General features: G+C 43.9%; 1 long non-coding RNA gene across 2 annotated transcripts; it reads right to left on the minus strand.

Annotated features, from left to right (window-relative positions):
* Window positions 1-13,431: 13,431 nt before the first annotated feature.
* LOC140595656 (uncharacterized) lies at window positions 13,432-25,751 on the minus strand. Of its 2 annotated transcripts, XR_011997437.1 has the most exons (4): window positions 25,579-25,751; window positions 25,369-25,423; window positions 23,508-23,636; window positions 13,432-18,914 (listed from the first exon to the last, which is right to left on the minus strand). It is a non-coding gene; the product is annotated as an uncharacterized lncRNA (long non-coding RNA). The 2 variants fall into 2 exon arrangements; XR_011997436.1 differs by lacking the exon at window positions 25,579-25,751 and having other exon boundaries at window positions 25,369-25,571.
* Between the last annotated feature and the right edge of the window lie 300 nt (window positions 25,752-26,051).

A 26,051-nucleotide genomic window follows, 5' to 3' on the forward strand; every position in this document is an offset into this window, starting at 1 on the left:
TCGGTGCTTGTAACAGACTGTATGGTCCACAAAGCCTAAAATATTTACCATCTGGCCCTTTACAGAAAAAGCTTGCCAACCCATGATCTACTGCTGTGGCTTTCAAAACATATATTAAGGACTCCCAGATCTCTGTGTCCCAGCTGACCTCAGCCCAGGACTCCGGACTCGCTAATACCACCGTCTTCTCCACATCTCGCCCACAGGTCTACAAAGCACCTCAAACTTACCATGGCCACCTTCATCCCCACTCCCCTCCAGCATTTCCCAGCTCAGCAAATGTACCTCTTGCAGGAGTTGCATAGGCCAAAACCCCTAGTGTCTCCCCCTGGAGAGACATGGGGAGGTGTCTGAGAAACAAATAACCCTATTTTTTTGTCAGCCCCAAATATCTTTACCGTCCTTCTGACAGCCTTTATTTCCTGACCCCCAAATTCCCTCCACCTCCCTTCCAAACTGCTGCTCCCAATTCTCTTTAGCTTCCTCAGGCAACTGCAACTGGTTGCAACGGGCAGCCTGGCAGAACGTTTAAGGATATTTATAAGATTTGGTCCTTCACTTAGTAAGTATTTGTTTTATTTGTGTCTGCTCTGTGTGACGGGGCAAACAGGAGTTCAAGTTGTGATTCCTTATCCTGAAACTTCGACACACACACACACACACACACACACACACACACGAGCCAGGCCCTTAACACTCGTTAGCTCATTTACTTCTCACAATTGTCTGAGATCAATGCTGTTCTCATTTTTGTCTTCAGGTAAGAAAAATGAGAGTCCAAGAGAATAAGCAATCTTTTAAGGTTGCCCACACTTGAGTCGCCCAGCCAGATTCCAACCCAGCTCTGTCTTAACTCTAAAACTATCACTCATAACCATGACACTGGCACTGCTTGTTACCAAAAAAAAAAAAAAAAAAAAAAAGTGCAGAATTGTGCAGAGTGACCCTTCACATGACCGGATTGGAGACCTGGTGACTTCGAACCACCAGGTTCCCCAACCTGCCTGAGAAGGCCTACATGTGACTCTGCCTTTAGCCCTCAGACGCTCATCTGGCCCCGTGTTCCAGTCAAAGTCTTTAAAACTCAAAGAAGGAAGTAATTACTCCTGGGTGCGGTAACCTTGAAGGCTTCCAGAAGAATTTGATATTTGATTCAAGATGTGAAGGATAAGGAAATATTGCCAGGCAGGGGCGAGGTAGAAAGTATGTTCCGGTAGAGAAAATAGCCTAAGTAAAACCCCAGATGTTAAAATCCAGGCATGTGTGAGGCCGCAGTGAGAGGCACAGCAGCTGAAGGGTTGAGAGCAGGAGTGCTTTGTGCCCAGCCTTGGGCCTGGCCCACACGAAATAAGGGGCACGTTTACCTGACCGGCCTTGGAAGGCCCGCTCTCCAACCGACACCCTGATTGTAAATGCCACCTTCATCACTTAAAAACTTTGACCCCTCACCCAAGTCACATCTCTCTGGTATCAAAACGGTTGAATTCAAGTTAACAGTCCTACCTCATAAGGCGGTGGTGAGGTCAAATGAGACATAGCTTCCTGGAAAGGGATTCCAGGTGAATAACTCTTACACACTTTTAACAGTGTGCCTAGGCCATGGTAAGTGCTCGATAAAAGCTAATGCTGGGAGGCCTGGGGGGCTCAGTGGTTGAGCGTCTGACTTTGGCTCAGGTCGTGATCCCAGGGTCCCGGGATCGAGTCTCACATCAGGTTCCCTGCATGGAGCCTGCTTCTCCCTCTGCCTGTGTCTCTGCCTCTCTCTCTATGTCTCTCATGAATAAATAAAATCAAATAAATAAATAAATAAATTTATTTTGAAAAGCTAATGTTGTGAAGATAGGCCAAGAAGGATAAGTAGGTTAGGGGCACAGCACTTGGAAGCTTCAATTTTAGGTTGTGATTACAGAGCATGAGTTAAGGCAGTGAGGAGCCACCGAAGGCTTTGTCCCGTGTAGTGAACAAAATATGTGCTGTGAAAATTGGTCTGATAATGGGGGTGTGACAGAGGGAGGGGGAAGATGGAGAAGGTGGTGGTAGGACGGTCGATTGGGAGGCTGATATATTTGGAGCCCAGTGTTCAGGATACAAATTAAGAGGTGATAGCAGAAGCAGAACGAAGGGGCTTCCCATTCAAGTGGCAGAGAAGGACGAAAGGCCGCCTCAACTGGCTGCCTGAGGAGGGCACCCACGTAGAGGAGCTGAGGAGTCCCCGGGCTCACAAGGCTGAGTGACTGCAGACGGTGACCTGGCCTTTGGGGCTCCTCCCATTCCTCCCTCTCTTCATCCTCCTCCTCCTCCTCCCTCCCTACTCCTCTGGGAAAGATGCAAGTTGCTCCGATCCTCTGAGCGACCTTCCCCTGGTGCATTTCGCCCGCACACCCGCTGAGGGCGCTGGTGGGAGCAGCTTTAAAAGGGCTGGTTCATGAACAAGGGCAATATGTCATCAAAGACTCAAGTGACTGAAATGCTTTCCCTCTTACCATAGAAGATAAACAGGATTTGCAGAATGTGCAAAAGTGATGAAATAACTGTTGTAGGTCTCTCTTGGAAACCAAAAGTTTTGGCAAAGAACCTTGAGTGTTATATCTGTGTTAGAAATGTAGGGGCACCTGGGTGGCTCAGTCGCTGGAGCATGGGGCTCAGGTCATGATCTCAGGGTGGTGAGATGGAGCCCCGCATGGCCTGTGCTCAGGGTGCAGGCTGTTTGAGATGCTCTCCCTCTCCCTCTCCCCCTTCTCCCTCTAAAATAAATAGATAGATAGATAGATAGATAGATAGATAGATAGATAGATAGATCATTTTTTAAAAAGAGATTTCAATAAAAAAGAAATGTAGAACATAGCAGAAGATGGATCTCTCCCACTTCATGAGAAAGGTGCAAGGTGTGTGTGTGTGTGTGTGTGCATGTGCGTGTGTATTTACAAGTCTGTGAGTGAGCTGGATACCAGTGACACCCGGGAAGCAGCTGAGGGTCACAGTGATACTGATCAAAGTAGTCAGAAAGCCAAGAGCCAGTCTGAGGAAGGAAAGAGAGATGTTCTTAGTCCTGCATCTAAAACGTGTCCCTTATGGGGCCGGAATGCTAAGTGGGGCTGCGGAGTAAGGTGCCTGGAACCATCTGCAAGAACCTGCTGTTTAAGCTGCCCAGTCTATGCTGTGTTGTGATGGCAGACCAAGCTGAGAGGTTTGGGCTTCTTTTCAGAAATAGTTTATGCAAAAACAAGCAAAAATAAATATATTCGTTTCCATCGTCCTTTTTTCACACAAACGGTTCTGCAACTTGCCATACTATATCTTGGAGAACAGGTCAAGTCACTAGATTTCTTTTTAAATGGCTGCATGATATTTTTTCATTGTATGAATATCCTGTAGTCCATTTATCCAAACTTCCATTGCTGAGCATAATGCCACAATGAATACGGGGCTCCATATAACTTTTCAAATTCATGTTTTCCAGTTAGTGGAATTGCTGGATCATATGGTAGTTCTACTTTTAATTTGGGGGGGAACCTCCGTATTATTTTCTACAGTGGCAACCCCAATTTACATTCCTACCAACAGTGCACAAGGGTTCCCTCTTCTCCACATCCTCACCAATACTTGTTTTTTTTTTTTTTTTTAAGATTTTGGTTATTTATTCATGAGAGACACAGAGAGAAAGAGAGAGAGAGAGAGAGAGAGAGGCAGAGACATGGGCAGAGGGAGAAGCAGACTCCATGCAAGGAGCCCAACGCCAGACTTGATCCCAGGACTCCAGGATCACACCCTGGGCCAAAGGCAGGCACTAAACTGCTGAGCCACCCAGGGATCCCCTCACCAACACTTGTTATTTATTATCTTTTTGATACCAGCCACTCTAACAAGTATGAGATAGAATCTCGCTACAGTTTAATTTGCATTTCCCTGATGATTAGTAGTGTCGAACATCTTTTCACGTAGCGGTTCACCTTGTTTTTCTTTAAATGGAACTTCCATATTTCATTTAATTTATTTTTCAGTTATAATGTAAATAGTCTTCCATTACATCTTCTAATTATTTTTATAATCAATAATTTTATACTAAAAAGGCTGTTTATTATGTATGTGTGTGTATTTTTTTTTAACCAAGCCAAATTACTTCCCATTTTGTTTGACATCATTTTTCAGGTGACTCTCTTAAACCTTAGTGTGTTTTTTTAAGATTTTACTTATTTATTTGATAGAGAACAAGCAGGGCAAGTGGCAGAGGGAGAGGCAGAGAATCTCAAGCACACTCCATGCTGAGGGGGACACCCAGGAGGGCTTAATCTCACAACCCTGAGATCATGACCTGAGCCAAAACCAAGAGTCAGTAGCTTAGTGGAATGAGCCACCCAGGTGCCCCCATTTTTTATTTACATGTAAGTTTCCATTTTCTTAGGGTGATGATAAATTAGATGGATGGATGGACAGATAGATAAATAGATGGATGAAATGCAGTATTTCAGGGTTAAACAAGAACTGTTACAGAAATAACTGGATGAAAGGTCAGGAATGCCAGCTGGCTCTAGTCTAACCAAATAAATCTTCCAGTATGAACTACCACTGAAAGGATAAAGTATTTTCTAGTTGCCCTCACCCCACATTTCAGGCCACAGATTGGAAACTGAGCACCCACCATCTGGCTGGCTGCCCATTGTAGTAGCTTTGCATTTCTAAGACTGGGAAGGATGTGAAGGGAGAGAAGGAAAAAGGAACAAGAATATATAGGCCTCATCGTACATACCGGCCACAGACCCTAAATGTACGCCACACTTCAAGGGAAGGGTCAGCTAAATGAGTACATGCTATAAACCAGTGGTTCCCTACATGTGGTCCCACAGCAGTAGGAGCATCACCTAGGAACTTGTTAGGAATGCAGGTTCTCAGGCCGTACCCTAGACTAGCCGAGCTAGAAGGGTTGGGAGAAGGACTCAGCAATCTGTGTTCCATACACCCATTCTGAGGCCTATACAAAAAACTACATAAATATTTCTAATGCAAGATGGTTGTCTGAGGCAGGTCAGCTTAACTGCTGGAGGGGAAGAAAAGTCTCCTCCCATTTAGGAAATCTTGGAAAACACAGAAAAATTTAAAGTCAGTACGTTCACAATAAGCTGAAGAAGATTGCTGAGTTTCAGGAACTCTTTCTCACATTAATCAAGCCTTTAATATTTGTCTGAGATTTTCTATACACTATATTCTAGAGTATATAGAGTACTATATAGTATATAGATAATATCAATCCTACAGCAGGATCCTGGAATAACAGACTATCACAGCTGCTTGGACTTTGGAGATTATTCTGGAACAACCCATGGTTTTTACAAATAAAGAGACGGTGCTGAGAGAGGCAACTTGGCAAACAGCAAAGTACAAACAAGGTAGATGCTTGTTTGCTTGGATTCGTTCCCATTAGACCACAAGAGACCCCAAACTATGGTTACCTAATAATGTACCAAACAAAGTACTGGCACAAAAACAGGCACATAGATGAATGGAACAGAATAGAGAATCCAGAAGTGGACCCTCAACTTTATGGTCAACTAATATTCGAAAAAGGAGGAAAGACTGTCCACTGGAAAAAAGACAGTCTCTTCAATAAATGCTGCTGGGAAAACTGGACATCGACATGCAGAAGAATGAAACTGGACCACTCTCTTGCACCAGACACAAAGATAAACTCAAAACGGATGAAAGATCTAAATGTGAGACAAGATTCCATCAAAATCCTAGAGGAGAACGCAGGCAACACCCTTTTTGAACTTGGCCACAGCAACTTCTTGCAAGATACATCCATGAAGGCAAGAGAAAAGCAAAAATGAACTATTGGGACTTCATCAAAATAAGAAGCTTCTGCACAGCAAAGGATACAGTCAACAAAACTCAAAGACAACCTACAGAATGGGAGAAGAGATTTGCAAATGACCTATCAGATAAAGGGCTAGTTTCCAAAATCTATAAAGAACTTATTAAACTAAACAGCAAAGAAATAAACAATCCAATCATGAAATGGGCAAAAGACATGATCAGAAATCTCACAGAGGAAGACACAGACGTGGCCAACACGCACATGAGAAAATGCTCCGCATCACTTGCCATCAGGGAAATACAGATCAAAACCACAATGAGATCCCACGTCACCCCAGTGAGAATGGGGAAAATTAACAAGGCAGGAAACCACAAATGTTGGAGAGGATGTGGAGAAAGGGGAACCCTCTTACACTGTTGGTGGGAATGTGAACTGGTGCAGCCACTCTGGAAAACTGTGTGGAGGTTCCTCAAAGAGTTAAAAATAGACCTGCCCTACGACCCAGGAATTGCACTGCTGGGGATTTACCCCAAAGATACAGATGCAGTGAAACACCAGGACCCCTGCACCCTGATGTTTCTAGCAGCAATGTCCACAATAGCCAAACTGTGGAAGGAGCCTCGGTGTCCAGCGACAGATGATGGATAAAGAAGATGTGGTCTATGTATACAATGGAATATTCCTCAGCCATTAAAAACGACAAATACCCACCATTTGCTTCAACGTGGATGGAACTGGATGGTATTATGCTGAGTGCAGTATGTCAATCGGAGAAGGACAAACATTATATGGTCTCATTCATTTGGGGAATATAAAAAATAGTGAAAGGGAATAGAAGGGAAGGGAGAAGAAATGGGTAGGAAATATCAGAAAGGGAGACAGAACATGAAGACTCCTAACTCTGGGAAACGAACTAGGGGTGGTGGAAGGGGAAGTGGGTGGGGGGTGGGGGTGACTGGGTGACGGGCACTGAGGGGGCACTTGACGGGATGAGCACTGGGTGTTATTCTATATGTTGGCAAATAGAACACCAATAAAAAATAAATTTATTAAAAAAATTATAATGTACCAAAGTATCACCCATAACTGCCAAATGAAGACGTTCTGGAAGAAGCCAAAGATTCTACGAGGGTAAGATCCTTCACCTTTCCAGACCAATGACAACAATCTCTAGATAAACTTGACCAAAGTCATTCTTACAAGCTTTCTCCCTGAGAATGAATTTCAGTTAATGACCAAAATGAGCATGAAGCCCAGCCTTTCTTGGCAAGGCCAGGGGGAGCAGTCTAACTCAAATATTTTCCTCCCAAGTAATTTCACATTAACTTTTTAGGAAAATGCATTTTCTATGTCAGCCTTTAAAATAAACACATGTGGGACGGCTGGGTGGCTCAGCGGTTGAGCACCTGCCTTCGGCCCAGGGCGTGACCCCGGGGTCCCGGGATAGGGTCCCACATCAGGCTCCCTGCAATGGAGCCTGCTTCTCCCTCTGCCTGTGTCTCTGCCTCTCTCTTTCTCTGTCTCTTGTGAATAAATAAATAAAATCTTTAGAAAATAATAAAGTAAAATAAAATAAACATATGCTTTTTGAGGATGCTAGTAAACATCGAATTACATTTAGTAATTCCTAAAGTAGTAACAGTCATATCAGGCAAGATTTTTTAAAGTTCTGTTTCAACAAATACCAGGGATAAGGCCGATAGATAATTATTTGAAATGAATCAGTGGCCAAGGCTTAGGTCATTGTTTTGTTCTATGAACGTGTTTTGCTGTTATTGTAACAGTAGTTCTGTGTAGGGTCCTTTGGGTGTATGACTGAACTCCTCCATGGAACTTGGACTCCTCCATGAAACTCCAAGAAAGTATAATCATTTTGGAATCATATTCTTGGAAAGAAGCATTAATAAATTAATATGTTTTTACACACAAACTACTTTGCTGATCACTGAGGGCACAACCAGAAAAGCTCAACACAAAGTGCCTACTGCCTTACAGCTTCATCACCAACAAAACCATTCATCAGACCCATATAGGCAGAATTGAAAGCCAAGAAAGTTCAAAACGAGTTTAAAACCTAATGGTCAGGGATCCCTGGGTGGCGCAGCGGTTTGGCGCCTGCCTTTGGCCCAGGGCGCGATCCTGGAGACCCGGGATCGAATCCCACGTCGGGCTCCCAGTGCGTGGAGCCTGCTTCTCCCTCTGCCTGTGTCTCTGCCTCTCTCTCTCTCTCTCTGTGTGTGTGTGTGTGTGACTATAAATAAATAAAAATTAAAAAAAAAAAACACACACACAAAACAAAACTAATGGTCAGGGCAGCCCAGGTAGCTCAGTGGTTAAGGCCCTGCCTTCAGCCCAGGGCATGATCCTGGAGACCCAGGATCAAGTCCCACGTCGGGCTCCCTGCACGGAGCCTGCTTCTCCCTCTGCCTCTCTCTCTCTCTCTCTCTCTCTCTCTCTCTGTGTGTGTGTGTGTGTGTTTGTGTGTGTGACTATCATAAATAAATAAAATTTAAAAAAAAAACACACAAAACAAAACTAATGGTCAGGGCAGCCCACAAAACAAAACTAATGGTCAGGGCAGCCCAGGTGGCTCAGTGGTTAAGGCCCTGCCTTCAGCCCAGGGCATGATCCTGGAGACCCAGAATTGAGTCCCACGTCGGGCTCCCTGCATGGAGCCTGCTTCTCCCTCTGCCTCTCTCTCTCTCTCTCTCTCTCTGTGTCTCTCATAAAAAAATAAAATAAAATAAAATCTTAAAAAAAAAAAAAAGGAATGTAACCTTAAAAAAAAAAAAAAAACCCCACCTAATGGTCATGTCTTGTTTGTGTCACTAGATGTCCTTTCACCCTCAATTTCTATAAAATATTTTCTTCCAGGAGCAACCTTCTCAACCTTCTCACTCTCTGTTCAGCAGGGACAGACCCAGGTTTTGTGGTCTGAAGTTTGAAGTTTCTGCAATTTACAAAAATCACTTCAGAGGCTAAAAAATTATTTAGAATGAGAAAAAAAAAAGTCAATGCATTTTGCATCACAGATTTCAAAAACCGGACAAATACAAAAAAAAAAAATCACAAACTCTCAAAAATTAACCTAATCATTTTTATTACTGAATGCTCTGATGCTCTTTATAATCCTTTTATCCTCCATAACATTGTTTGCTGGATCAAACCTTACCTGAAAGTAACCACCTCTGGACTTTTCTTAAAAAAAAAAAAAGATGTTATTTATGTATTTGAGAGAAAGACCATGAGCAGGAGAAAGGGGAGAGGGAGAAGCAGACTCCCCACCCAGCACGGAGCCCGATGTGGAGCTCAATCAACAGGACACTGAGACCGTGACCTGAGCCAAAGGTAGACGCTCAACTGACTGAGCCACCCAGGTGTCCCCGGACTTTTCTGCTATATAAGCCAATATTTCTCTTTGTTGTCTAAGCTACTCTGAGCTATTTGCAACGCAGAATACTGATACAAAGGTAATGAAAACCTCATAATAAACTTTAAGAATGAATGGATCTCCACTCACAAAAGCACTTGTAAAGCACAGCTAACGAAATATAGAATGACTTGTGCAATCACACAGCAATTGCCTCCGATAGTAGAAAGAGCTTAGAATCACTTGATTTTTAGCACTGTGTGATGAATACGATTATATCACAGAGGATACGTGAGACAATAAAAACACTCCTAAGGTCAGAACAATAAGACAAAAAGATGATTATTGCCTTTACTAAGTACTTATTAATTAGCCCTTAATGGGAAATGGTTACATGACTCCTCTGATGTGGTTGCCTAGAATTAATCATCGCCTAGTACCGTTTTGTTTCCAGTGGAATAAAGAAATAATCTATGTAAAGATGGGGGAAAGGTGGGGAAAAGTTTAATTGGCTAAAACTGTATTTACTTAAAATCCACGACATTAAGACATTTGAGAGCAGCAAGCAGGGACGCCTGGGTGGCTCAGCGGTTGAGGGTCTGCCTTCAGCCCAGGCTGTGATCCTGGAGACCCGGGATCGAGTCCCACGTCGGGCTCCCTGCGTGGGGCCTGCTTCTCCCTCTGCCTGTGTCTCTGCCTCTCTCTCTCTGTGTCTGTCATGAATAAATAAATAAAATCTTAAAAAAAAAAAAAAGCAGCAAGCAGGAAGAAATCCTAACAGGCCAATAGGCTTTAGGTGATAGAGCTTCGAGATGTGCTGTGGGAAAACAACAGCTCTGAATAGAAAACTCCATAGACGTTTTGCAGTTCGGGGAAACAAATTGTCGTTTGGAAAGTGTGTGAGCTCAGGTTAAGTCTGTTTGGAAATAACGAAAGGAACCAAAACAATAATCGCAGAAGATGACGGAATGGAATCCTGCTGGGCTTCGGGCTTTGATTCCTGCCTGCTAAGCAGCAGAGAGGACAAGGCACACGAAGTTTTACTGTGTCGCTTACAATTATGGTTCAGGTAATGATGACCTTCTTGGATTTACCTGGAACCATTAAAGGAGAAAAGGGCAGGCTCGCCAGAGAGGTCTGCAAAAAACAGTTAATATTGGGGATGAATTCTCTCTACGGCAGTTTGGCAAAACAACTTCTCCAGTTACTGGTCATGATGGAAAAATAGTTCTTTGGGGGGATCCCTGGGTGGCTCAGCAGTTTAGCACCTGCCGTCGGCCCAGGGCGTGATCCTGGGGTCCTGGGATCAAGTCCCACATCGGGCTCCCTGCATAGAGCCTGCTTCTCCCTCTGCCTGTGTCTCTGCCTGTGTGTGTGTGTGTGTATGTGTGTGTGTCTCTCATGAGTAAAGAAATAGAAAATCTTAAAAAAAAAAAAAAAAGAAAAAGAAAAATAGTTCTTTGGGAGAGTCCCAGCACCTCGGGGTGGGGCCTCAGCCCCCCATCTAGCATGCACCTGCACGCGTCCCGGGAGGGACCTCATCCGGGATCACACCCTGACCTCCTAGCCGGGTGGTGGCTCTCAGCCAATGGTTGTGGAATGAATGCAGGGCCCTAAAAGGAAACTGAAATGCTGAGTAAAGGCTCCCCGCTCGGCTGGCCTTCTTTGGTTTCCCAAGACAGCTCGCCAGCCCGCCTTGCCAGTAGGCACGATGGTCTCTACTTGCCAATTCACTTACCTTCCATGACGCAACTTTGATCAGCCGGTCCCTCCATCGCAGGCAAGACTCCTCACTCCCCCCTGGCGTGACTGCCTTCAGCCCCCAGCCCCTCAGTCTCAGCTGACGCTTCTTTTTGCACCGAGGACATAGTGGAGAGAAATGAGTAAAAGTCTTATACACACTCGCAGCACCACATCTCCCCACTGTCCCGCCTTAGGCCTACACACTCTGCTTTCTCGCTGCTGTGAAGGACAGCCTCTGTTCTGGCTCAGGCTCCAGCCCCATCTCTTCTCACCTCCCCAGGGTCATCAGCTATGCAGTTGTCTCCTCCCGCCCCCTGCATTCCCCTCTCCTCTCCGCTTGGGATCTCTCATCTGCATGCAAGAACGTCCCAGTATCTTGATCTTAGCATCCTCACTCCCTGGTTTCCACCTGTCTTGATGGCTCAGTGTTTTTTCCTGGATCTTTATCCTCTTCCTGACCTCTAAATGTTGGCATGCTCTGAGTCCATGGACCTCTTCTCATTCTGCACTCGCACTCTCACGGGTCTCATAGTTTTATTTTTATTTATTTATTTAGATTTTATTTTATTTATTCATGAGAGAGACAGAGAGAGAGGCAGAGACACAAGCAGAGGGAGAAGCAGGCTCCACGCAGGGAGCCCGATGCAGGACTCGATCCTGGGACTCCAGGATCACGCCCTGAGCCAAAGGCAGATGCTCAACCGCTGAGCCACCCAGGTGTCCAGGGTCTCATAGTTTTAAATACAATCCTCAAACTTGTGACTCCTGGGATCTCTGGCCCTGAGCTTTTCCCTGGATTCCCAACTTCTCCACATCTCCACCGGGAAACCTGATGGGCGTTGAACCTTCATTTTCCAAACCAGAATTTGTGATGATTGATCTTCTCCCTAAAACTGCTCATCCCCCAGTGTCCTGTATCTTAGTGAACAGTACCATCAACCTCTTAATTATGTAGACCCCAAACTTGAGAATCTCTCTGACTCTTCTTTTCCTCTCACATACTACACCTTAGCATCAGCAAATCACGTTACCTTTACCTCCAAAAGGTACCCCATTCCAAACACTTGTCACCACCACCCTTGCCACTCCCCTGGGCGACTGGAATGGGCTCTCCACCGATTTCCCTGCTTCCATTCTTGTTCACTGACCCCAGTGTATTCACAACACAACCGCCAGAGTGATGCTTTGGAGATATGGGAATGGGTCACTTAAAGAAACTCATAAGGAGACATGTACTGGAAATGTTATTGTTGTGATAGAGGAAAATTGGGAACAAACTGTCAATGGAAAAATATACCTCGGCATATTCCTACAGCAGGGTACCAGGAACGGGGGGAAATGAGGGAGATCCACATGGGAGCTACAGAAAGGTCTTGAAAACATATTGCTGTACGACAAAGGCAGTTTGGGAAAGTGTTTAAACAAATTATGGTCCATCCATACCATGATAATGAAAAGGTAAAACAATATGTACTAAATGGGAGGATGTTGGGGCGCCTGGGCAGCTCAGCCTGTGGAGTGTCCCACTCTTGGTTTCAGCTCAGGTCATGATCTCGTGGGTCGTGAGATTGAGCCCACGTTCAAGCTCCACACTCAGCAGGGAGTCTGCTTGGGATTCTCTCTCCCTCTCTCTCTGCCTCCCCCCTCCCCCGACTCGTGCACACATGCATGCACATGCTCTCTCTCTCATTCTCTCTCTCTCTCTCTCTCTCTCGTGTGCAGATGCTCTCTCTCTAAAATAAATAAATAAATCTTTTAAAAAATGAAAAAATGCTCATGATATATTGTGAGAAAGTAAACAGGAGGATTCTTTTTGCCTACCAGAAATGTCTTTTAATAAAAGGAATACATATATGTGCTTAAATATATAAGGAATATCTCTGGAAGGAGTACCCAAAGAATGGATAAACTGGTCTCTTCTGGGGAATAGAACGTGAGGGTTAGATGAAGAGGGGGACATCTATTTTTTACTTTATACTTGGGTGCTGCAAAAATCTTACCATGAGTATCTGTGTTCTTTGATAGCCATATTATTAATCCTGAGGAGCCACGCCCACCATGCTTCTTGTCTGCTTACATACTTCCAGTCCAGCTCTGTGGATGCAGAACTGTGTGTCTAACAAGTATTCACCTGGATTTATGTAGCCATTTTGCAGGAAACTGCCTCAGGACCAGCATGTGGTTAGGACTGTTCATCTCCCATTTAAATGCTGCTGCATAACACTTCCAGCTGGCAGGTGGGCTTGGTGCTCACAGGAGCTGATTTAAGCGTTAAAAAAGACTTGGAAAGTTTTGGCTTTTACTGGGTTCTGAGCACTTCTTTTCTTCCCAGTATATTCAAAAGGCAAAATCCTGCCTCTTTTTCTTCTGCTCTTCCAAATAGGTAAGTGCTATCTGTGTTCTATGGTGTGAGCACAGCGCAGAGAAACAACCTGTAACATTCCATATAATTAATCTGTACCTATAATGGTAGCAGAAAAAGAAGAGCAGCAATCACACAGTAGAGAATGATTGCAGACTGCTTTATTATAGATTCAATTCTCTGGACACCCCTCCCCCTACAAAACAACCAAAAATGCTAGATGACATTATTTAAGCGTTTTAATTGATCTAAATCTAAACATATGACAAAATGTTAAATTAGGAGTTTTGAGTGAGGCACCAACATGCAATAAACATCAGACACAAAGCAAGTTGTGAGACAGACCAAGATGAAGATGTTCATCACAGATGGCCGAGAATATGATACACTGAAGACACAAAACAGAGCAGTGACTTTCCACCCGGAGCCCCACGGTGGGCTTGTAGGAAGATTTCCTTGGTGAGCTCTATGAGGAGTGACGACCCCTCTCTCAAGTCTAGTAAGAGGAGCTTCCAGAAAACTTCTTAGTTTGATATGTGTTCCCAGAAATTGCGAGACGCATTGGACAGGTGTCTCATGGGTGAGGAAGCTAAAGGTAGAAGCCTGGGGCAACAGGGCACAAAAGTGGGGTGGTTTTGCCTCACAATGAAGCTGCATCCTGAAATTCTTATGGAAACGTGAAGCACCAGAAAAGCCAAAAATCTTTGAAAAAAACAAAACAAAGTCAGAGGACTTGTATTCTCTGATTTCAAGATTTATTATAAAGCTACAGTAATTAAGACAGTGCATGTTGGCATAAAGGTAAACAAACAGAGCAGCTGGGCAGAAAGTCCAGAAACAGATTTATATTCATAGAGTCAATCATCTTTTGACAAAAATCCCAAAGCAATTCAATGGGAAAAGGATAATATGTTCAACAATTGGTGCTTGCATAATTGGACGGTCATATGCAAAAAAAAAAATAACAGAGGGGGGGGAGAGAGAAAGATGATCTATCTATGAAAAAATTAAGTTGAAAAGGATCAAAGACATGCACATAAAACTATATAAATTCTAAAAGATAACTGTACTAGCAATCTATTGCTAAGTAACAATATTTCCACCAACTTAGTGGCTTTGGACAACACACATTTGATATTTCACAATTTCTGTGGGTCAAGGCATCAGGGTAGTGAGTCCTCTGCTCCAGGTCTTAGAAGGCTGAGGTCCCATTCAAGACCCCACTGGGGCAGTTACTGGCAGAGGTCAGTTTCCTGCAGTTGTAGAACTGAGGGCTTCAATATTTTGCTGGTCATTGGTCAGAAGCTGCCCTTAGCTCCTAGACGCCACCCACAGTTCCTTACAAGGGGTTGGGGGGGCCACAACAGAATACTTGCATCCTCAAAGCCAGAGAGAAAGAGACCCCAGCAAACTGGATGTTGAAATCTTAAGTCGCATAACCACGTAATCACACATAATCACACACATCTCATCAGTTTTGCCGTATTCTATTGATCGGAAACGTAGAATAATGTATGTAATCTACTGTTATTTATAGATGGGGATAACTATCAAATGTTTTAAGTGAGTGGGTTTTAACATTAAGCAGATAATTAAAATGTCAGAAATGCTTTCCGTGATGGGTGTCTCATCTACAAAAACGTCATGATTCCTTTCAGCTCCTGCTCCTCTTCTGTACGAGTGACCCCCTCAAATGTACATGCTGTGAGGTCCCCCAGCAATGACCATCTTTTCCCTTGAATGAACTTCCCCCAAAACAAATCTGATGAGTAACTAGCAGAGGCCAGAGCATCTTCTGAATTCCTATTATAATCCATCTGCCACAAGAGGGCACAGCGTGACTGAGGATCCCGGTCGGAATAGCCGTGGGCATTACCCGCTGGACACCCTGTGCTTCAGTAGCTGTTTTCATTTGAATATTGTTCTTATATACTTGAATTAATCTCATTCTTTAAAGCAACTGAAAACAGGTTATGTCGGCCATTTCCTTCTGGGGCCTCTTTTCTCAGGCTATAACTGGTTGAGTACAAACTTAGCATCATTCTTCTCTGTTTAAAATAGTGATTCATCTCCCTTTCTGGAGTTATTTCCTGTAGGGCCTTAAGAGGCCTTCTAGCTCCGAATCACTGTACATTCCCAGTTCTTGTCATGTTTCCTGCAGGCCATCAAGTTCATGGGTTTTATTATAGCCTTGCAAATTAGTAGAAAAAATTTACTAGCCCATAAACATTTTATCAGCCTCATCTTGTTCCTGGTAACAAAATAGCTGAAAGCATCGCATCGCATCGCATCGCTATGCACAAGTTACTCAGCTATGAAACCAATGATTGTTACGCAACCCATTTCTAACTTTTTATTTCCTCTTCACCAAGGGTTTCACTGTACAGTGGATACGGGCATGAATGTGACCAAATAAACCTGTGACCCAACACTGCGTGCAATCTGTGGCATGCGTAGCAAAAGCGACACATCTACAGATGGATTTCATTGGCAAATGGAAATCAACCTCCCTTGAAAAGTCTCACTGGCCTCTGCTCAAGAGAATGACTTGCCAGAGCATGCCAGTTCTCTCCTCCTCCTCCTCCTTGTCCCTCTGCTCCCCCTAAGCTGCACCCAGACGCCCAGAGGGAGCGTGGGCAGGACCTTGGCACGCTATTTTACAAAGGTTTCTGATCTCTGGAGCGAGATGGATGTTTCCACACTCAGGAAGCTGGCACCCAGGTGGTGTGGTGCAGTGGCCCAAGCCCCTGTCTACATTTATCCCTTTGCAAAGTCACACGCATTTCTTTGTGGCTGCTACTCCCTTTTTCAGCTGAGACTTGGGGTCAGCCGGACTGAACACCATTGAGGATAAATATCCTTACCCCTATATTCTGGGAAGGCCTGCCCCTTTCTATCAGAGTAACTGTGGTTCTACATCCTTCTCTTTCACATCAGTTATGGCTCTGCCCACTCACACTGGTCCACCATCTAGCATGGGGTGGCGGATGAGCCACACCATAATTAATAATGCAGGCAGAGGCACCACAAGAGAGAAACAGTGCCCCCGTGGGCAGGAAGGCAGGCAAAGACAACCATGGAGAAGTGGCCGGTCCTTTTTCAACCATCAGGACTTCTTCGCTCCTAGGTCAAGGCTCTGAGTAAGTCAGTGGGAGTCTGACTGGCCTCATCATTGGGCATCGGCTCCTGATTTGAGCTCTGACCCATCAGCAGGGGGAGTTGGTAAGGAAAGTGGACAGCTGGCAGCAATAGGATAGGGTGATAGGATCCCCAGTGGTTCCTAGTCCTGGGCTGCCAAGCAGAATGTGAGGATGTTGACAGCATGAATTTCAAGACAGACTTCAGGACCATATTTTCCCAATGAATGTTCTGAGAGAGGTTAAGAGATGTCCTGTGAAAAATAGAGTTTCACAAAGTTTTTTCACTGTAGGATTTCTCAGAGTCTTTCATAGGCCAAAATTTATATCTCCCAAAGGGAGAGATTATTTTACCACAAAACCTGTTTTTGAAATTATGTCATACAAACCTAGTGTTTTAAGTTGCACACCAGGGAACTGTTTCTCTAGTCATCTAATTTGGACCAATTACTCTAAAAGAAAAAAATGTGGACAGCTACATGCAAAAGAATGAAACTAGACCACTTTCTAACACCATACACAAAAATTATATCGAAATGAATTAAAGACCTAAATGTGAGACCTGAAACAATAAAAATCGTAGGAGAGAGCACATGTAGTAATTTCTCCGACAGCAGCCATTTTTGTTGAAAACTCAGCGTTTTTCTAGATATGTCTCCTCATAGCAGGGGAAATAAAAGCAAAAATAAACTGTTGGGAACTGCATCAAAATAAAAAGCTTCTGTGCAGCAAAGGAAACAATCAACAAAATGAAAAGACAAAGTACTGAATAGAAGATATTTGCAAATAATAGATCTGATAAAGGGCTAGTATCCAAAATACATAAAGAACTTATACAACTCAACACCATAAAAGCAAATCATCCAATTAAAAATGAGCAGAAGACAGCAACAGACATTTCTCCTAAGAAGACATCCAGATGGCCAACAGACAACATGAAAAGATGCTCAAAACCACTCATCATCAGGAAAATACAAGTCAAAACCACCATGAGATAGCAGCTGACACCTGTCAGAATGGCTAAAATCAAAAACACAAGAAACAGCGAGTGTTGGTGAGGATGTGGAGAAAAAGGAACCCTGGTACTCTGCTGGTGGGAATGCAGACTGGTGCAGCCACTGTGGAAAATGGTATGGAGGTTCCTCAAAAAAATTAAAAATAGAATTACTATATGATCCAGTAATTCCACCACCGGGTATTTACCCAAAGACTATGAGAACAGTAATTCAAGAAGATACATGCACCCCTATGTTTATTGCAGCATTATTTACAATAGCATAATTACAGAAGCAGCCCAAGTGTCCAGTGATAGATGAATAGATAAAGATGTCAATACTATTCAGCCATAAAAAAAGAATGAAATCTTGCCATTTGCAACAACATGGATGGATCTAGAGGGTATAATGCTAAGTGAAATAAATCAGTCAGAGAAAGACAAATACCATATGATTTCACTCATGTGGAATTTAAGAAACAAAGCAAACAAACAAAAAGACAAACAAAAAACTGACTCTTTAATACAGAGAACAAAATGGTGATTACCAGAATGGAAGTGGGTGGGACGATGGGGGAAATAGGTGAAAGGGATTAAGACACACTTATCATGATGAGCACTGAGTAATGTATAGAATTGTTGAATCACCATACTGTACACTTGAAACTAATATAACACTACATGTTAATTATACTGGAATTAAAATAAAAATAAATAAATTTATTTTAATTTAAGAATGACAATGTATTGTTCCTTAATAAATAAGAGCAAAAATGTTTTTGTGTGTGTGACCAAAAACTAAGATTGAGGAATACCTCTAGGGTGTTTTAGGGGGTTGGAAGTGGCATTATCACTGTACATTTGCAAATACCTAGGGTTCTAGTGAAGGACACAAAAATTATTTTTCATGCAGCTGCATCTTTATTTCAACAAGCTCTTAATGCTTCTCAGATGTCACCTTGTGAGAATCCCCAAGCTCTAAGAACTGGTTCGAGGTAGACGGGCTAATGGTGTGATAAATTGATAAATGCAGAGGCTCAATGTTCTTTAGGCAGGCTCCGAAGGCTTGATATCTCAGGAAGACATACCCAGCAACTATCTATTCCTAGTGAGGTACAAGATGCCGCCCTTGCTAAAAGTCATAGTCTGGACTATTCCCCCATATCTCAATCAATACAAGTTGATGACTGAACAAAGCTAAACTGATTATAAGGAAGCAAGTTGTGAGCAAATAAAATCCCAGGAAAACCTGAAATAAACACGTAACTTGGTGTTGCTACCATCGTCTTACATAATTGCTATGGTAACAGATGAGATGCGGATGCAAGAAAATGTTTTGGCTGGGTCCTTTTGCAGGTTAGGTTGTGTTCTCTACTCATCTACAAGGCTTCCATGAGTCCCGCTGATTTTGCTCTGCTCTGCGCCATGAGGGTGGTGATGAAGGACGGTGTCCTTAGAGCATGTCTGAGGAAGTAGGCACTGCCAAGAATTATCGTCTGAATTCCAAATAGAGGAAACCAAACATCAGTGTTCAGGGCTCAAGAATAAATGACAGGGGTGGATCCCTGGGTGGCGCAGCGGTTTGGCGCCTGCCTTTGGCCCAGGGCGCGATCCTGGAGACCCAGGATCGAATCCCACATCAGGCTCCCAGTGCATGGAGCCTGCTTCTCCCTCTGCCTGTGTCTCTGCCTCTCTTTCTCTCTCTCTGTGACTATCATAAATAAATAAAAAATTAAAAAAATAATAAAATAAAAAGAATAAATGACAGGGACACCTGGGTGGCTCAGCGGTTGAGCATCTGCCTTTGGCTCAGAGTGTGATCCTGGAGACCCAGGATCGAGTCCCATGTCAGGCTCCCTGGATGAAGCCTGCTTCTCCCTCCACCTGTGTCTCTGCCTCTCTCTCTCTCTCTCTCTCTCTCATGAAAGAATAAATAAAATCTTAAAAAAAAAAAAAAAGAATAAATGACAGTAACTCAGTGCATATCTAATTGGGTTCACGTGATCTAGCCACAAACCTATAGACACTTGTGCCTGTAGAAACCCCTCCAGAGTGTCCTGTATGAGCACTTGTGTCAAACTGGCCCAAAAGGTAACCTGCAGAGCTCTGACCTGGTACAAAACTCAGCCATCTATTCTGAGAAATTAAAGTCTGATTTCAAGATGAAAAAAAAAAAGAAACAGAAAGAAAGAAAGAGAAAGAAGAAAGAAAGAAAGAAAGAAAGAAAGAAAGAAAGAAAGGAAAGAAAGAAAGAAAGAAAGAAAGAAAGAAAGAAAGAAAGAAGAAAGAAAGGAGAAAGAATCCTTAATCTCCTCCAGAAACCTAGGGAGAGGGAGGAGGTGCATACCAATACTCGCGGCCACACGGAGAGAGGACTTAAATGGCCCGAGAAAAAAATGTGTCATTCTAAGTGGAGAAGAAAACGGCTATTGTCTAACACTTAAATCAAAAATACTGTATAAACAGCTAACAGCTGTTTTTCAGCCTTTGCTTTTTAGAGCAAAAGCCAATAAAAGAAAAGACATACTCTTTCAAATGTGGTTTTTGTTCAGAGCCCAGATTTTCTACAACTAATTTCCAACCCCCAAGTAGGTCCTGTTTTGGATCTTCTTGTTTTGAAGACTAGAGAGAATGACAAAGCTTAGCGTGGCACCATAGATCCAGAGGGGGCCGAGCCAAAGCGACTTGCCATTCCAAGGGGAAGGCATATACCTGTCAGAGGGAATTTTAGTATTAAAAACCAGAAACCAGTACCCTCAAAACCCCTCAGTAAGTGGATATTGTAAGGAAGAAGCATTAACATTGCACACAGAAGTAGGAAATAGGTGCGTGTCTCTGAGGTATTGTTTGATTTCAGGGCCCTTAACTACAAAAGCATCAAGGAGAGTAAATGACATGGTTCGTTCTTTCCTCGTCCACGTAAGAAAGCCACCTGATAAGACCTGGAGGACTCTAATGAGCACTCATCTTGTAAATAAGGAAATTACAGGGGACTTTTAAAAGGGATATTCATATGAAAAATTACTAGCTAAGTCTTATAATTATGAAACCAGAGGAATAAAATAACAGTGAGGCGAGGCCTGGTTTATAAACAGAGACTCAAAGATAAGGCCTTACTTATTCCCTCTTGGTGCCTCTGTTAATGCTGTTTACTCCACCCTGAATACCACCTTCAGTCCCCTAAAAGAAATCTTTCTCTTTTTTTAAAGATTTTATTTATTTATTCATGAGAGTCACAGAGAGAGAGGCGGAGACATATAAGCAGAGGGAGAAGCAGGCTCCCTGCGCGGAGCCCTATGCGGGACTCGATCCCAGGATCCTGGGATCACGACCTGAGCCAAAGGCAGACGCTCAACTGCTGAGCCACCCAGGTGCCCCAGGAAATCTTATAACTATTTTGGGTATCAGTTCTTCACTCATCTCTAACTTTTGTTATTATATATATGTGATATATGTACACACACACATACATGTATATGAAGAGTAACAGAGAGAGCTTTGAAACTTTATCTCATAAGTTTATTTTTTTTAAGATTTTGTTTATTTGAGAGAGAGAGACATAGAGAGACACAGAGACAGCAAGAGAGAACACGAGTGGGGAGGAGAGAGAGAAGCAGACTCCCCGCTGAGCAGGGAGCCCGATGAGGGGCCCCATCCCAAGACCGTGGGGTCATGACCTGAGCAGAAGGCAGATGCTTAACCAACTGAGCCACCCAGGTGCCCCTCTTTATTTTATCTTAAATGTTGATGTGCAGGCTGATGTGTATATCTTGTTGCTGTGTCCATATGACCTGAATATTAGGACCACACCATACCATTCCCGGGATCACGGCAGAGTCGATCTTCTGAAGGCCCTCCTGCTACGATTCTATTAGCTCCTGAACAAAATGTCGTTTTCAGTGTGTACTACTGGGTTTGCAGAGAGCAAAGGAACCCTCCAGGGTCCAAAGAAATGAGCAGTGGGCTGAAACCCGAGCAGAGGCGGTAAGTACAGGACCAAATCAAACAGAAGCCCTGGGCCCTTGCAAGGTGCAGAAGCCAAACTCAAGTCCTGCTTTCAACTCTAACCCTCGAAGGGGCTAAATCAGTCGTCTGGGTCCTGGAGGAAGCGAACGACAATCTCTTTTGGAGTAAATAACTCTAATTCAGTCACTCCTCAGCACTCCCACAGGTCAAGCCAAATGAGTTCAGAATCAAACATCACCAAACAGCAAGAAAATAAGTCACGATATGTAAGAGGCAGCAGAAAGAACAAATCTATACTTCCAGGACTGTGGTACTGGAATTATCAAATGCAAATTTTTAAATACAATATATAAAATATGACCAGGCAGATTTGAAAAAGAGCCAATTAAAACATTTTTAGGGGCACCTGGGGGGCTCAGGGGTTGAACATCTGCCTTCAGCTCAGGGCGTAATCCCGGGGTCCTGGGATCGAGTCCCACCTTGGGCTCCCTGCAGGGAGCCTGCTTCTCCTTCTGCCTGCGTCTCTGCTTCTCTCTGTGTGTCTCATGAATAAATAATTAAAATAATTTTAAAAATTTTTAATAAAAATATGATTGTTGAAATTAACAACTCAAGGGCCAGAGTAAAAACAGTATGCAAGACACAGTTGAAAAGAGAACCAGTGAACTAGTGTGTCTGAACAAATTACCCAGAATACAGCACAGAGAGATGGGAAGATATGAGAGAGGGGTGAAGACACGAGGATGGAATGGGAAATTCTAATATGCTGATCATAAGAGTCCCAGAGAAGACCAAGGAGAATAGGTGAAAGGCATAATTCAAAGAGATAATGAATGAGAATGTCCAGAGCTGGGATCCCTGGGTGGCGCAGCGGTTTGGCGCCTGCCTTTGGCCCAGGGCGCGATCCTGGAGACCCGGGATCGAATCCCACGTCGGGCTCCCGGTGCATGGAGCCTGCTTCTCCCTCTGCCTGTGTCTCTGTCTCTCTCTCTCTCTCTCTCTCTGTGTGACTATCATAAATAAATAAAAAATTAAAAAAAAAAAAAAGAGAATGTCCAGAGCTGATGAGTGATATGAATCCACAGATAGAGGAGCACAATACAGACCATGCCGGATTAAAAAGAAAAAAAAAAAAAAACTAAACTTGTACTCAGCCACAGCATAGTAAAACTGCAGACCGCTAAACTCAAAAAGAAGATCTTAAAGGCAACAAGCAGAAAAAAGGCAGGTCACCTACAAAGAAACAGTTAGGTTGTCAGTAGAGACCTATAAGGGTATTACCAGAAATGGAAACCAGAAAACGGTAGGAAAGTATCTTCAAAGTGATAAGAGAAAAGACCCGAGAATTGCATGTGCCACAAAACTGCTTTTAAGAATGAATGTGGAGGGATCCCTGGGTGGCTCAGTGGTTGAGCACCTACCTTCGGCCCAGGACATGATCCTGGGGTCCCAGGATCGAGTCCCACGTCAGGCTCCCTGCATGAAGCCTGCTTCTCCCTCTCTCTGCCTGTGTCTCTGCCTCTCTCTCTCTCTGTGTCTCTCATGAATGAATAAATAAAATCTTTTTTTTAAAAAAAAGGAATGAATGTGGAATAAATCAATTTTTAGATAAATATGATACATGAATGAAAAAAATGAACAATATGAAGGGTGCTATGCTTAAGCTTCTTTCTGGGCATCATACCAGGAACACTTTTTTGTGAAAAAAAAAAAAAAAGATTTAAGCAAGAGTTTAACATTTACTTAGTTGAGTGACAAAGAGGGATTTTGGTGTTCCTTGACTCCCTGGGAATTCAGGAAACAATTGAGTTATTGGTGGTTTAAAATGTCAGAGAGCAGTAATCACAATGAGCTTCCCACTCTCAATTACTTCAAGCATTGTCTGATTTTGAGGCTATTCTTGAGAACTAAAATGTTTTTCTAGTATATATTGTGCAGTTTCCACGTGCTCGGTATGACTAATGCATTAGTCACCAGTTACAATATGGGAGACTCAGGAAAAGATAGTCTTGGGCTCGGGAATGACTTTCTTCCCAGTCCCATCCACCCCCATCCAACCAATTATTGCCTCCTGCCTGGGAGACCAGCTCTATTCCAGACAAGAGGCACTTCCAGAGTACAACCTGTTGCTTCCAGAAGCCTCTACTTCAGTAAAAAGCTCCATCATCCTTCTTGGGCAGACGTTCTCCCAGTATTTCTCATTCCTTTCCCTGTGATCTCTGGTCTACCAGTGAGGAAGTGTGTGAGCCCAGCTATTGAGAGAAGAGGAAGGAGGTGACAAGAAAAAAAGTTAGGTTGGTTGACACAGCTTCAACAAAGGTATTTGAAGATGTAGTTTGTAATATGGAAAAGCAGGAACCAACCCAAGTAGCCACCGGTTAGGAACTAGCCACGCAAACTTCAGCATCTGAAAAAAAAAATGGAATATGATCCTGCCATGACTGATGATAAATGCAAGTCTGAGTGGACGGTGGCTCCTTGTGGATATTGGGATCGCATCCAACTGCTTATGCAAACTAGTGTCAAACTGATAAACAGGTCACAGACCCAATTATGCACAAGGGGTATGATTAGTCAAGCAGCCAGAGAGCTAAGAATTAAAAACAAAAGATACAGAGTTTTCTGACTTATTAGCAAATTTGTTATTTATTCATACATTTATGGCAAAAGTGTTTTTAATGTTGTTTTCATTGCTCCTGTGATTTTTTACGTGTTTTTCCATAGAAAAGACACATCTTTATTTAAAACAGCAGACTGAAAAAAAAGTGGTAAGTATATTCGGGTCTACATAGAAGACAGAAACCACACAGTAATTTCTACAAGGAAAATTAACTATATAAAGCATTATTAATAGGGCACTGGAGTAACAAGAGGTTGGCTAGTAAGAAGTAAAGAGAGCTCTAAAGGAAACAGTAATAACAGACACAGAGAACAGCTATCACCCTTACGGCTGAGATACAGTTGAAAGGAGAATTAGTGAACTAGTGTGGAAGAGGCCACCTCCTCCCAGGACAAAGATCTAGACCTTATGGGACCTTATGGGAGCCGTGGCTCTCTGGATGGTGGGGAAGCTCCCTAGGGGCTGCTGCACTGTGGGACTTTCCAGAGACCTGCTGTCTGGAGGACTGAGGCAGCCATCCACTGAGTGAAGACACCTTGCCCCAGACATCACTACAAAGCCATCTAATGGGGTGCCAGGGAAACCATCCAAGGGGAGATACCCTACCTTTGGCGCTCTATTGTCAACCTCCTGTGGGGGTTCCAGCAGAAATCATTCACAGAGGGGTGCCCAGGGAAGCTGCCCCTGGCCACCTGTCACTGCAGAAAGAGCTGTGCACACTACAGAAGCCTGCCAAGGCAGGCCCACTGGAACCAGAAGGAGACGCCCCAGCCCTTCACAACGTCCCTCTGCGACCCTCTACTGACAAAACCTAACAACGTACTAGCTGGCAGGGGAGAACTGCTAATAGGGTCCAGGTCCATTCCTGCAGAGCCAGCAATGAAGGGTGAATTGGGCCGTGAAAGGCAACAAATTGGCAACTTTCACAATGAATTAGGCTGATGGCCCTACCTGTGTTTATTCCAGACTGGAGGCCCCGGATTTTCCTATCAGAGAGCCAAGCCCATGCCGGGAGCCTGGGCCGCTGATCAGACAACGGAGCCAGCCGGTTCCTAGTTTCCTTGTGTGCAAGGGCTTTTCTGAAGGCCCAGTGGCTTTCCTTATTAATCATTTCTGCGCTGCCCAAGGCAGCCTGGCCCAAACGAGTCTCCCAGTCTTGTTATCTAAAGTACAAACCTAACGATAACAAATCCGTCTTCTAGTTGTGTCAGGAGAGCTAACGAGTTAGGAACACCGTGAGGAGGAGTTAAGAATAATGAACAATGATGTGTCTAGTGGTTAAACCGATGCCACTCACGCTCCTAACGTTTCTGCGATATGCAGTAGAACGCAGTGAACAAGAGCCTCGGCCCCGAGCTACTTACCAATTGTGCGAGCTGGGGCAAGTAACATCATCGCTCTGTGCCTCAGTTTCTCCACCTGAAAATGGGGATAATGACAGTACCTGCTTCGGGGGATTGTTGGGAGGAGTAAGCGAGTTCCTGGCAAAGCTCTGCAGACACAAGGTAGCACAGAGCACCTAGTAAGCGCTTTATCTGTCAAGTATAATTATTAATATTTGAGAACAGACGCACCCAGACTAGGTGATCTCTCCCGCTCTCCTCCCACAGGATGTTGATCTCCCTCACAAATGCTGTTCCCCAGAGGCACCCAGGCGCGGAGCGACCACTGAGTCATGCTGTGTCGCTCAGCAGTTCCACCGGTCATGCAGGACACTGGCTTGCTCTTCTGTCATCAACACTGGACAAAGGGGCCGAGAGCCAAGACAAGTAAACTGGCCCCCGCAGACCTGATCCAAACGGCTCGGGGCCTGGCAGTACCAGCGCAAGAGCTCGAAAAGAAAAACAACCGAAAACAACGCACAGGCTTGTCTTTGTCACGACTGACCCAGCTCGCAGCCAGGCATGGAAACAGAGCAGCTTTATGAGAAAATGCCTTTCTTTCCACGCGGTAATTGAATCCAGTTGCGGATTGAGGGTGTACATTAGTGGGGTTTAAGAAAGGTCTGCTTCTTAGATGCATCTACTCTGGCTGAACAGTCTTTTCT

Source organism: Vulpes vulpes, chromosome 1, assembly GCF_048418805.1.
Source record: "Vulpes vulpes isolate BD-2025 chromosome 1, VulVul3, whole genome shotgun sequence".
NCBI lineage: Eukaryota > Metazoa > Chordata > Mammalia > Carnivora > Canidae > Vulpes > Vulpes vulpes.